The 11,929-nt window shown below is 33.3% G+C and overlaps 1 long non-coding RNA gene across 1 annotated transcript; it reads right to left on the bottom strand.

Annotated features, from left to right (window-relative positions):
* Positions 1-1,099: 1,099 nt before the first annotated feature.
* LOC143226727 (uncharacterized) lies at positions 1,100-7,591 on the bottom strand. The gene is made up of 3 exons (XR_013014724.1): positions 6,678-7,591; positions 5,094-5,175; positions 1,100-2,276 (listed from the first exon to the last, which is right to left on the bottom strand). It is a non-coding gene; the product is annotated as an uncharacterized LOC143226727 (long non-coding RNA).
* Positions 7,592-11,929: the final 4,338 nt, after the last annotated feature.

Here is an 11,929-nt window from a genome sequence, read left to right as displayed (position 1 = left end):
AGTACTGTTATGTTACTAGGTAACATGTGAAGGACTGTTATGTTACTAGGTGACATGTGAAGCACTGTTATGTTACTAGGTGACATGTGAAGCACTGTTATGTTACTAGGTGACATGTGAAGCACTGTTATGTTACTAGGTGACATGTGAAGTACTGTTATGTTACTAGGTAACATGTGAAGTACTGTTATGTTACGAGGTGACATGCGAAGCACTGTTATGTTACTAGGTGACATGTGAAGCACTGTTATGTTACTAGGTAATATGTGAAGCACCTGTAATGTTACCAGGTAAGTTGTGAAATACCTGAGATGTTACCAGGTAAGTTGTGAAATACCTGTGATGTTATTAGGTAAGGTGTGAAGTACCTGTGATGTTGTCAGGTAAGACGTGTTATTATGTCCTAATCGGTTTGAATCATGGTCGTTATACGAAAATGTAAAGTTCGTTGTTAAAGGAAACTATTTACCGATTTATAACAATAAAGTACCACAACAAAATGTATTTGAAGCACGGTGGCTAATTACATTCCATAAGATGTGGTTATAACCATACCGTTTTCAAAAACTATATGATACAAGGAACACTTGAAACGGAATTATTACGCGTCAAAATGAACACAGGAATCAGTTTTATCTTGATTAAATTGGTAAAAAAATACTTTGATTGTGTTTAAAGTCATAAAGGTAAGTGACTTGATGCTGCTTCCTTTAACTGTTGATAAGATGATATTGTTATATCACTGGATTAAACAACAATAAAATAACACTACCTCAAGAAAGATGTCTTCAAGAAAATCGCCCAGGTCATGTTTTAAGCTTAAATGACATTTTTCGATATGTGTTATTTATTAGGAATTCCAAATAAAGGTATGTTCTCAGGAAATATAGATAATTTTTGAGAAAGACAAAAATATTGGGATCATTCCGTGGTAGATACCCCAAACAGCGATTTAAACCTACCGCTTTCATTTATTGTAGTTTAATGTTGACTTTACGCACTAAAACTTTAAATAAATAACTTAATAAATCCTTCAACGATTTGGATGTTACATATATTGAATTAGGGCTCTTTCAGGCACTCAGAAAAAAAGATCGTGTTTAATATTTGTATAATTTACTTTAGAGGTATGTGCTGCTCTCTATCGTTAACAATTCTAAGATTACTATTAAAATTCTAGAAGGGTGACGATTATTACGTTTCACTGTACAAAGAAGAAATTACTTGTAGATAAACATGTTTAGCATTTTGGATTTTATTACTGGTATAGAATCGTCAAATTACACAGTTTATACCTTTATATTTGATGCGTCTGTCTTCTAATGAGGTGAAATAATTTGCAATAGGCATAACTGAGTCCTGTGTGCTTATTATGATATTACTGTACTATATAAATTCAAATGTCGCTACCCTCAGATTACATCTGTCTGATGAGCCCCGGTATTGGACAAAAGGCCAATTTCAACACTGAATATTGCAGATACAGTGTGTTTAACACGCTGTTAATAAATAAATAAACAAAAAGTGTGTAAATATTAAGAGGGCGCAACGGTCATTTATAATCTTTATAAATAATTATTCTACTTACATACAAGCTTAGTTGGGAATATTTAACCACAACAGTATTTTTTATAAGTTATTATCATAACAAGCAAGTTTTGTTTAGAAAACTTGAAAGCAAGCTGTAACTTCGAAGGATATTCTTACGTTGGAAGCATTTTGTTGTTAAATTGATGGCTCGCTGTACAGTTGCGTGAAATCGCGTTTATTTTTTGATAATATTTTGTTTCTTAAAAGCAAAATGGACGTTCAGAAAATAAAATAGTGATATTGTGGTATTATAAATTTTTGTAACAGAAAACTTCGTTATTTTGTTTTTACAGTAACCGTTTTGACGGGTGACGCCACTTGTTCATTTAGTATTTATTGTTGTAGCGAATATTATTAAAATAATGTAGATTTCAAATTGTAAATTGCATGTGATTGGTGCAACCATTTTTTTTGACAGTATATTAATGTGACGAATCACTTCGACCTTTCATTACAAGAATACTGGGCTGGTGAATAAATTAGAAAGCTTGTAAAATAATTACTGTTCTGAGAAATGTAGTTGTACAACTAACAGTCAACGGATTAATGACACTGTGACTCGTGGTTTAACTTCTACAATAAACATTGTCTTACATAGTTTTCACTATTCAACAATGTGTGCACTGTACTTCAGATAAGAGTTCAGTCAGTCCAGGACAGTGATTAAAGGGAGGCGAGAAGAAGACCTGAAATAATGTATATTAAAACTTAGTTTGAATTCTCTAATGCTTAAAGAAGAAAAAATTACAGTCCATGGTGATTTTTTATAACAAAAAATAACAGCAAACATTTATAACAAATAAATAATCGCTATTTAATAGTGAAACACTGAAGATAAAATTACATTTTTAGTAAATTAAAAGTAAGTGCTCCTTTACAAACAAAACTTTAATCTAAAGGCGACCTCTAGTTACATAAGTTTTATCTTTGATTGTAAGACAATCCAGTATTAATCAAATTTATAATTTTGCATTTAAGACGACTATAGTATTAAACCAATTTAACCTTTGACTTGAAGATGACCCACATATTTGTTCAGTTGAGTATTTGTTTTAAATTACTTTCAGCAGTTTAAAGCTTTTGAAGGTCGTGATTACATTATTGTGCTTAACGTTTAATTCTTTGTGCTTTGTTACCACAGATTATTGTGTTTCACAGCATTTTTTAGCGCTTCTGTTGAAGTTCGGATATGGTTATTACTTAGTTGTTTATTTAAATTTCATATTCAAAATTTTGTTTAGTTCCTTATGCTTAAACTGTATTTTTCACTTTATAATGACATAAGTTTTAATTTTTTCTTCGCTTTTAGCTTTCAATCAATGTTTTTTTTCTGTAATTTGATAATTATGTCGTAGTATCTTCGTCTCTAACAACAACGGAAGTAATGTCTATTTTAAAATGTAGGCTTAGCAACAATTAATTCTTAGATATGTAGTACCAAAGTTCTTCACTAGATGGCACTAGCTACAAACTCATATGTTTCAAGTGAAGCACAACGCTAATCTAGAGTGTTATTAGGTTGTACACATCATAAGTAACGATATCTGTTATTTAGTGTTATAAGTCTTTAAGACTTGCCGCTAAGTCACTATGGTTGCTACAAAATGGAAAACTATTTGATAAGTGAACTGACAGGCTTCAATAGCACAAATATCACATAGTTATTTCTTTAGAGATACATGATCATATGAAATGTCGAAAAAAAAATCAGATATATTTTATGGTTTATTTTTTATGTATAGGGAACGATCGTAATTTTCTTTCTTCACAACTTTCGTAATTTTTAACCAAAGTAAAGAAAGATAAATATTGTATAAAGTAGTAAAAAAAACAACCTTTTAAGCACATTAAAACATTGTACGCAGTGGCAATCACGTAGCCTAAGCATGTCTTTAAATTATTTTACGCACATTTGACATTTCAGAATAACATATAGTTGTTTGATTCAAGTAAACAACTTACTCAAAGATGCGATTTTAGTAACCAAGGGTTCAACTGTGGCAAAATTATAATAGACTAGCTGTTATAAAGCACAAAGTTATACAATGGTCTATTGTAATATACCTGTTACGGGTATCGAAACCCGATTTTCAACATTATAAGTTTTTTGACTTGCTGTTGAGCCATTGAAGAGAAAGGTGTGAGTTTGTGAGAGCGAAACAATTTAAAAATGATATTTTATATGGTTCTGAATAGAAATATGAAATACAGTATGTATACACATTTCCCCTGGCCCGGCATGGCCGAGTGCGTAAGGCGTGCGACTCGTAATCCGAGGGTCGCGGGTTCGCGCACGCGTCGCGCTAAACATGCTCGCCCTCCCAGCCGTGGGGGTGTATAATGTTACGGTCAATCCCACTATTCGTTGGTAAAATGGGTGGTGATGATTAGCTGCCTTCCCTCTAGTCTTACACTGCTAAATTAGGGACGGCTAGCACAGATAGCCCTCGAGTAGCTTTGTGCGAAATTCCAAAAAAAAACAAATACACATTCCCTTTGAAGTCCATAATGGACAAAAGATATGTATAAGATACCGTTCATACACACCTCTATTTTAAAGTCTATAATGGATACAAGATATATCTGTTTTTAAACATCCCTGGTTTGAAATCTATAATGGAAAAATGATATTTCTAAATACCATTTGTTTTTTTTAAAACACCTCTGGTTATAAGTCCATAATTGAGTGTTCTTACGCACCCCTGGGTCCCCCGCTAGTACAGCGGTAAGTCTACGGATTTACAACGCTAAAATCAGGGGTGCGATTCACCTCGGTGGACTCAGCAGAGAGCCCCATGTGCCTTTGCTATAAAAAAACACACACACACACACACACACCTGATTTCAAATTCATGAAGAATTACGAAGACAGTAAAAAAACAAACAACTTATCATACATTCCGGTTTGAATTAAATAGTTTGATTCTGATTACAAAACACATCGCTCGTCACGAGATGTTGACTGGTTTACTCTTTCAAATTTTGCACAGCAAGTTTTTATTGAGATCCAGTGATATGTCTGCGACAAAAATCGTGAGTTAAGTACACAACCCGTTAAATGAAGGTAACACCTTACGTCAGAAACTAGAAACCTCAAGATAAATTTATCTTGTTGCCATGAGTCTAATACAGTCACAAAGCGGAGGTTTCCGTCGTAATTTTCTAGAATATGAAATTCACATCTAAAGTACGAACAGAATAAATTTCAAAAATTCCTCGAATTGTTTATAACGAGTAGATACGAACGAAAGGTTTTATGATGTTGTTAATTAATCAGATAGTGTCTAACGTATTATATAAAGTCTATCGCCTCCTAGTGTTGGAATTTGTAATTTAATTATATTACTGTTATTCGTTTAAACACTAGAAATTCTGCAGACGCTACTTTCAATTTCACTATATTTGTAAATATATTCTATTTTACAAGTCCCTGTGTGTGTGTGTGAATGTTCACTTATAATTAACGAACTGCTGGACTGAATGTCATCAAATCTGCAACTTACATTTATGTCACCTCAGAGAAGGCCGGCGTTCGAATCTCTCTTATGTCACCCCAAGGGCTTATAACTTCTCCGTGTGTTATAGCTATTATGGTCATAAAACAAAATAGGATAAAACGTATATGTAGTATTTATAATATAGTCTTTATTATTGATTGAGCGTTGTATGGTAATACTTAAAATATAGTATAGTCTTTGCAAATTTATAACGTTGTAGGATAATAATCAAAATATAGTCTTCACAATTCTATAACGTTGTAAAATAATACTTATAGTCTTCACATTTCTATAACATTGTAAGATAATACTCAAAATATAGTCTTCACATTTCTATAATGTTGTAAAAGTTTACTTAAAATATAGTCTTCACATTTCTATAACGTTGTAAGATAATACTCAAAATATAGTCTTCACATTTCTATAATGTTGTAAGATAATACTCAAAATATAGTCTTCACATTTCTATAACGTTGTAAGATAATACTCAAAATATAGTCTTCACATTTCTATAACGTTGTAAGATAATACTTATAGTTTTCACAATACTATAACGTTGTAAGATAATACTCAAATATAGTCATCACATTTCTATAACGTTGTAAGATAATACTCAAAATATAGTCTTCACATTTCTATAACATTGTAAGATAATACTCAAAATATAGTCTTCACATTTCTATAACGTTGTACGATAATACTCAAAATATAGTCTTCACATTTCTATAACGTTGTAAGATAATACTTATAGTTTTCACAATACTATAACGTTGTAAGATAATACTCAAATATAGTCTTCACATTTCTATAACGTTGTAAGATAATTCTCAAAATATAGTCTTGACATTTCTATAACGTTGTAAGATAATACTCAAAATATAGTCTTCACATTTCTATAACGTTGTAAGATAATACTCAAAATATAGTCTTCACATTTCTATAACGTTGTACGATAATACTCAAAATATAGTCTTCACATTTCTATAACGTTGTAAGATAATACTCAAAATATAGTCTTCACATTTCTATAACGTTGTAAGATAATTTTCAAAATATAGTCTTCACATTTCTATAACGTTGGAAGATAATTCTCAAAATATAGTCTTCACATTTCTATAACGTTGTAAGATAATACTCAAAATATAGTCTTCACATTTCTATAACGTTGTAAGATAATACTCAAAACATAGTCTTCACATTTCTTTAACGTTGTAAGATAATACTCAAAATATAGTCTTCACATTTCTATAACGTTGTAAGATAATACTCAAAATATAGTCTTCACATTTCTATAACGTTGTAAGATAATACTTATAGTTTTCACAATACTATAACGTTGTAAGATAATACTCAAAACATAGTCTTCACATTTCTTTAACGTTGTAAGATAATACTCAAAATATAGTCTTCACATTTCTTTAACGTTGTAAGATAATGTTTATAATATGTGTTTCACAATACTATAACGTTGTAAGATAATGTTTGTGATACAGTCACGACAGTTATATAACACTGTAAGATAATGTTTGTAATATAGTCTTCACAATTATATAACGTTGAATTGAATAATTTTGATTAGTATAGTCATACCTGTTTACTGAAATTGTATTCATCGTATGGTTTGGTGGTTAGGTACCTTAGCTGTTGATAACCGTGTGGCTTGGTGGTTAGGTATCTTAGCTGTTGATAACCGTGTGGTTTGGTGGTTAGGTACCTTAGCTGTTGATAACCGTGTGGTTTGGTGGTTAGGTACCTTAGTTGTTGATAACCGTGTGGTTTAATGGTTAGGTACCTTAGCTGTTGATAACCGTGTGGTTTGGGGGTTAGATATCTTCGCTGTTGATAACCGTGTGGTTTGGAGGTTAGGTACCTTAGCTGTTGATAACCGTGTGGCTTGGTGGTTAGATATCTTAGCTGTTGATAACCGTGTGGTTTGGTGGTTAGGTACCTTAGCTGTTGATAACCGTGTGGTTTGGTGGTTAGGTACCTTAGCTGTTGATAACCGTGTGGTTAGGTATCAGTACCATATATCTATCTACCCAATAACATTGTATGCTTGCTGCTCTTTAATACTTTGAACAAATATATAAAAGAAAACTTCTTTTAAAAGTCACCTACTACTGAATAGTTTGTTCCCATGGTTACATTGATGCACGAGCCAATGAATGCAGACGAGAAGATACGAAGTAATAATTACTGAACGAGTAGTCAGTGGTTTCGATGTGTTGTTTATTTCCATATACAAGTGCCTGAAATGATATATAACGTCCGCCTAGTGTTGAAACACCGAATGTTATTTACCACTGAGACATTAGAACAAAACTGCTGAAATAACAAGACTTTGAACGTAAAGATACTTGATGACCTAATTTTTGTTGAGAACAGCGTGCGATCTCTGTTGTAAGCTCTTACCAAGGGCTGGACATTACACAATCGAAGTTAATGCTTCCAGAAAGAAATGTTCGCCACGTGGCAAATTAAATATATATTTTTTGTATTGACGTAAATTGTGTATCTCAACTTAAAAGGAATATTATTGGTCCAGGCGGTTGAAAGGGCTGTAACGCTTCGTATCAAGGACAGCTAAAGGTGAAAAGGCTGAAGTAGTCGGCTTGTTAATTAAAAGTATTGTTTGTTACTGTAAGTAGCACTAGTTGAAATATTATTTAATTTTCAAAAATGGATCACATGAGGCACACCGGGACATCGAAACGTTACGTGAATAACAACAAGTCAACATCTCACGGTATCTACCAGTCTATTTTTAAGACACTGTATATTACACTGAGTACCACAAGTAAAAACCAAGTTGCAGATATTTAGTCTCGAACTAATAGATTCTTGATGGTACACCATTTTGTCCAATGTCGAGACAAGTTTGTACTGGAAGTCGATAAAGCAATGTTGAGTAAAGGTTATTAGTTGCTTAGAAACGAACCTACGAATACCAGAAAAATAAAAGGTTTTTAATTCTCGTGTTCGTTGCTAAGTCAAAAGCTACACAAGGGGATATCTGTCCTCTGTTTCCTGTGGGCTTGGAAGTTTGACTTTAAGTGTTATAAACGTACAGATTTGTCGCTAAGCCTCTTTGGGGAGGGTAGAAGAGTAATAATAAAAATAAATGTTTACTAAAAACGTATGAGGGTACATAAAATATACTGTTAGATTGTCTGGAAAGTTTCATATGAGGATGAAAAAATCAAATCATGATGAAATAAAGAAATTGTTAACCATTAAACGATAAAATTACACTGATGTCTCCACCTCCATTTTTGGTCTTGATTTATGATGGGGGAACTAAAGTCGAAATATTTTAATTGAAACAAAAAAAAAACTTTTAGTTTTATTTATTTTCTGTTCTATAGCAAGAAAGTTATGTGGTTCTGAGAAAAAAAACCCAAAAACAAACCTATATTCAATTTTTGTTTAAACCTGAAACTGCAGTTGACAGTTGCAGCTCTGGGATTTTTTATTTATAGTACAAGGGGTCACAGTGTTCGTTTGTAATTAAGTACACAGCTACACAAAGAGTCACCTGAACTCTCCACCCGGGTATCGAAACCCAGTTTCTAGTGTTGTAAGTCCATAGACATGCTGCTGTGGGTCAGAAAAATAAACTATTATGCCAGGAGTCATAATTTATAGAATTTAAATATCTTTATGGGCGAAATAATGACGTTTGAAATTTGGGCGACTGCTGGGGGCAGAGCTCTTCATTTGAGGATTTCTATCTCAGGTCACTCTCGGTGTAACACGCAACTGGTAGTCAGTGACCTTAAAACATGTGTTGAGGAAAACCTTCGTATTTATCACGGAACTATTTAATCCAGAAAGTGAGAAGCATATTTTCATGTTTGTAATGACGTGTAATACACTCTGACATCTCGAAAGATGAGCGCGAAAAATTCGTTTCCACTTATTGGGGTCATGTTACAGCCGGACTTGGGACTTCGGTCAAGCCACTTGGGCTCGTGTGATCGTGATGTCAGCAATATGTATTACTGTGTATCTCAGGACGGCTGGAATGGGTATTAACAGTATTATTATTAATAAAAGTTTCTTGTCATTACAAATATGTTTGACTTTTCTATGTAAAAAAAACAACAACACAAAACAACAACCAATTTTTCATTATATATGTACAAAATGTACGAAAAATTGCGAAAATTTTATTTAAAAAAACAACAAAATCAGCAACTTGTTTTCTAAATATTTCTATAATAATTCGCAATAGTAACAAAAATATAGGAAGCAACGTGGCAGGGTACTGGTTAAGGCTAAGCATTGAATTACTGATGGACGAGTTTTTAAAGATTTTAATTTGAGTTTAATTTTCGCTGGTGTTATTTAATTTTCTGAAGTCTTGATAGCTAATGTTGTTTTTTTTTGTTGTTGTTGTTTTTCACTTGTGCAGCGACACCTAATGGTACGCTCTACGTACTCCATGTAACAACTTTTCGGTCCACATTAATTGTACTTTTATGAGAGGTTATTGATACGTAGTGACCAAGTTGTTATAATACTTCTAATTATTAATTAATTGCACATATTATTATAAGTTGGAAAATACACCGTTCCATTTTACATTTTAAAATCTTGAAAGATTAAATCGAAATATCTCAGACAGAAAGGCGATGACGTTGAGGAAGAACCTTCCAATGAAGGTCTGCCGGCCTCCGCTTCCCTCTTGTAGACATGCCACTTGTTCTAGGCCCTCTAAAACAGATTAACAAAGTTTCTATAAGGATTTATTTTTTATTCTGGTAAAATGGGGGGTTAGGCCCCATAAGCCTCATTCTGTATGCGCCATTGTTTTTATAAATACATAACAGTTACATAGTGCTATTTTCAAAATAGCGCTATCGTCATTTTAATGTAGCACAAGAGAGAGAGAAAATATTTTAAGTTTCTGAAAACGTTTTAATAAATTTTATCTGAAAACAAAACAAAACAGTTACTACTAATTATATTATGACAGGGTGGAGTTTAGTATCTTTGAAACTTCGTAAAACTAACGCATCTTATATGATTGGTGCAGTATCAGACCAAGACGATCATAAGGCTTAGGCACCTTCCCTTTGTAGGCCTCACCAGCCATATAAGTTAAACCAAAGATTAACTTGTAAGGAAGCTTTTTATGGATCCATAGTTTTCGTAGGCACTATGCACTGTGCCTATTGTGCCTAATAAATAATTCGGCCCTGGATTGATGTCAAGTTTGATTAATGCTACTTTATTTCAGCCAGTCATCAAAACCAATCATTTATTTGCAAACATAATAGGTTGAAAATTCGAAAGGTCAGATTTGGTATAAATTACATGCAACTCAAACTTCATTTCTTTACTTCAACTTAATTTTAAATTCAAAATGTCCGATTTCGTACAGGTTAGATGTAGCTGAAACTTGTTCTTTCACTTCATCTTGACTTGGAAATTCAAAATGTTAGATTCGATAAAGGTTAGATATAACTCAAACTTTACTTTTTCACTACAACTTAACTCCCTCAGAGTTGATTATAAGTAGTATCTCATACCGTCCTGTCGATAAACCACTCCTTTAGGGTTAGTTACAGATAGTATCTCGTTCAAACCTCTCAATAAAGCAGTCATAAAGGGTTGATTACAAGTGATATCTCGTACAAATCTGTCGATAAAGCAGTCATAAAGGGTTGATTACAAGTGGTATCTCGTACCAACCTGTCGGTAAAGCATTCATAAAGGGTTGATTACAAGTGGTATCTCGTACCAACCTGTCGATAAAGCAGTCATAAATGGTTGATTACAAGTGGTATCTCGTACCAACCTGTCGATAAAGCATTCATAAAGGGTTGATTACAAGTGGTATCTCGTACCAACCTGTCGATAAAGCAGTCATAAAGGGTTGATTACAAGTGGTATCTCGTACCAACCTGTCGATAAAGCAGTCATAAAGGGTTGATTACAAGTGGTATCTCGTACCATCTTAGTGATAAAGCACTCGTTAAGAGTTTGTTACAAATGGTATTCCTTACCAACCTGCCGATAAAGCACTCCTTAGGGATTAATTACAAGTAGTATCTCAGACAAGCCTACTGATAAAGTACTTTTTAAAGGTTGAGTACAAATGATAAATTATACCAACTTGCTGAGAAAGCACTGTTCATGTTCAGCGTAAGGGAATCGAGATCCCAGTTCTGACGTATGATAGTATTTAGTTGTTTAATTGTGTCAAGTGTTCCTCTATATTGTGAGAAAAATACGGAACAATAGAAATATTCACTAAAGGCTACACACTATTTATTGTAATTTACCTTTATGATTAACACGTGAATCTACCGGGCAGTTGTTTAACATCGGCTAAGTAACAGTTTGGTTTGAATTTCACGCAAAGCTACACGAGGGCTATCCGCGCTAGCTAGTCATCACCACCAGCCGCCAACTCTTGGGCTACTCTTTTACCAACGAATAGTGGGATTGACCGTCACATTATAACGCCCCCACAGCTGAAAGGGCGAGCATGTTTGGTACACTTAAAAAAAAAACTGTTAAAACGTAATCACGTTATAGGCAACTGTTATTTTTAAGTGTATATAATGGTTTAGGTTATTGTTATTTCTTATTAGGCACAAAGCTACACAAAGGGCTACTGTACTCTGTGATTCGAATCTGATAAAATCATTTTGATGCTTGGTATTAATTCTCGCCTGATCTGTAATTGTTATGTACTATTACCCCTCTTTTACTCACCTTATAAAGTGTGTAGGAAGGAAATGACTCATTACTTTACACGTATCAAGAACTGAGTCACTCTCTTCCTACACACTTTAAAAGGTGAGCAAAAGAGAGGTAACAGCACATAACGA

The sequence above is a fragment of the Tachypleus tridentatus genome, chromosome 9 (assembly GCF_004210375.1).
Source record: "Tachypleus tridentatus isolate NWPU-2018 chromosome 9, ASM421037v1, whole genome shotgun sequence".
In the NCBI taxonomy this organism is placed as follows: domain Eukaryota; kingdom Metazoa; phylum Arthropoda; class Merostomata; order Xiphosura; family Limulidae; genus Tachypleus; species Tachypleus tridentatus.
Note: the sequence above shows the minus strand (reverse complement) of the source record. Positions and strands in the feature narration are given on the sequence as shown.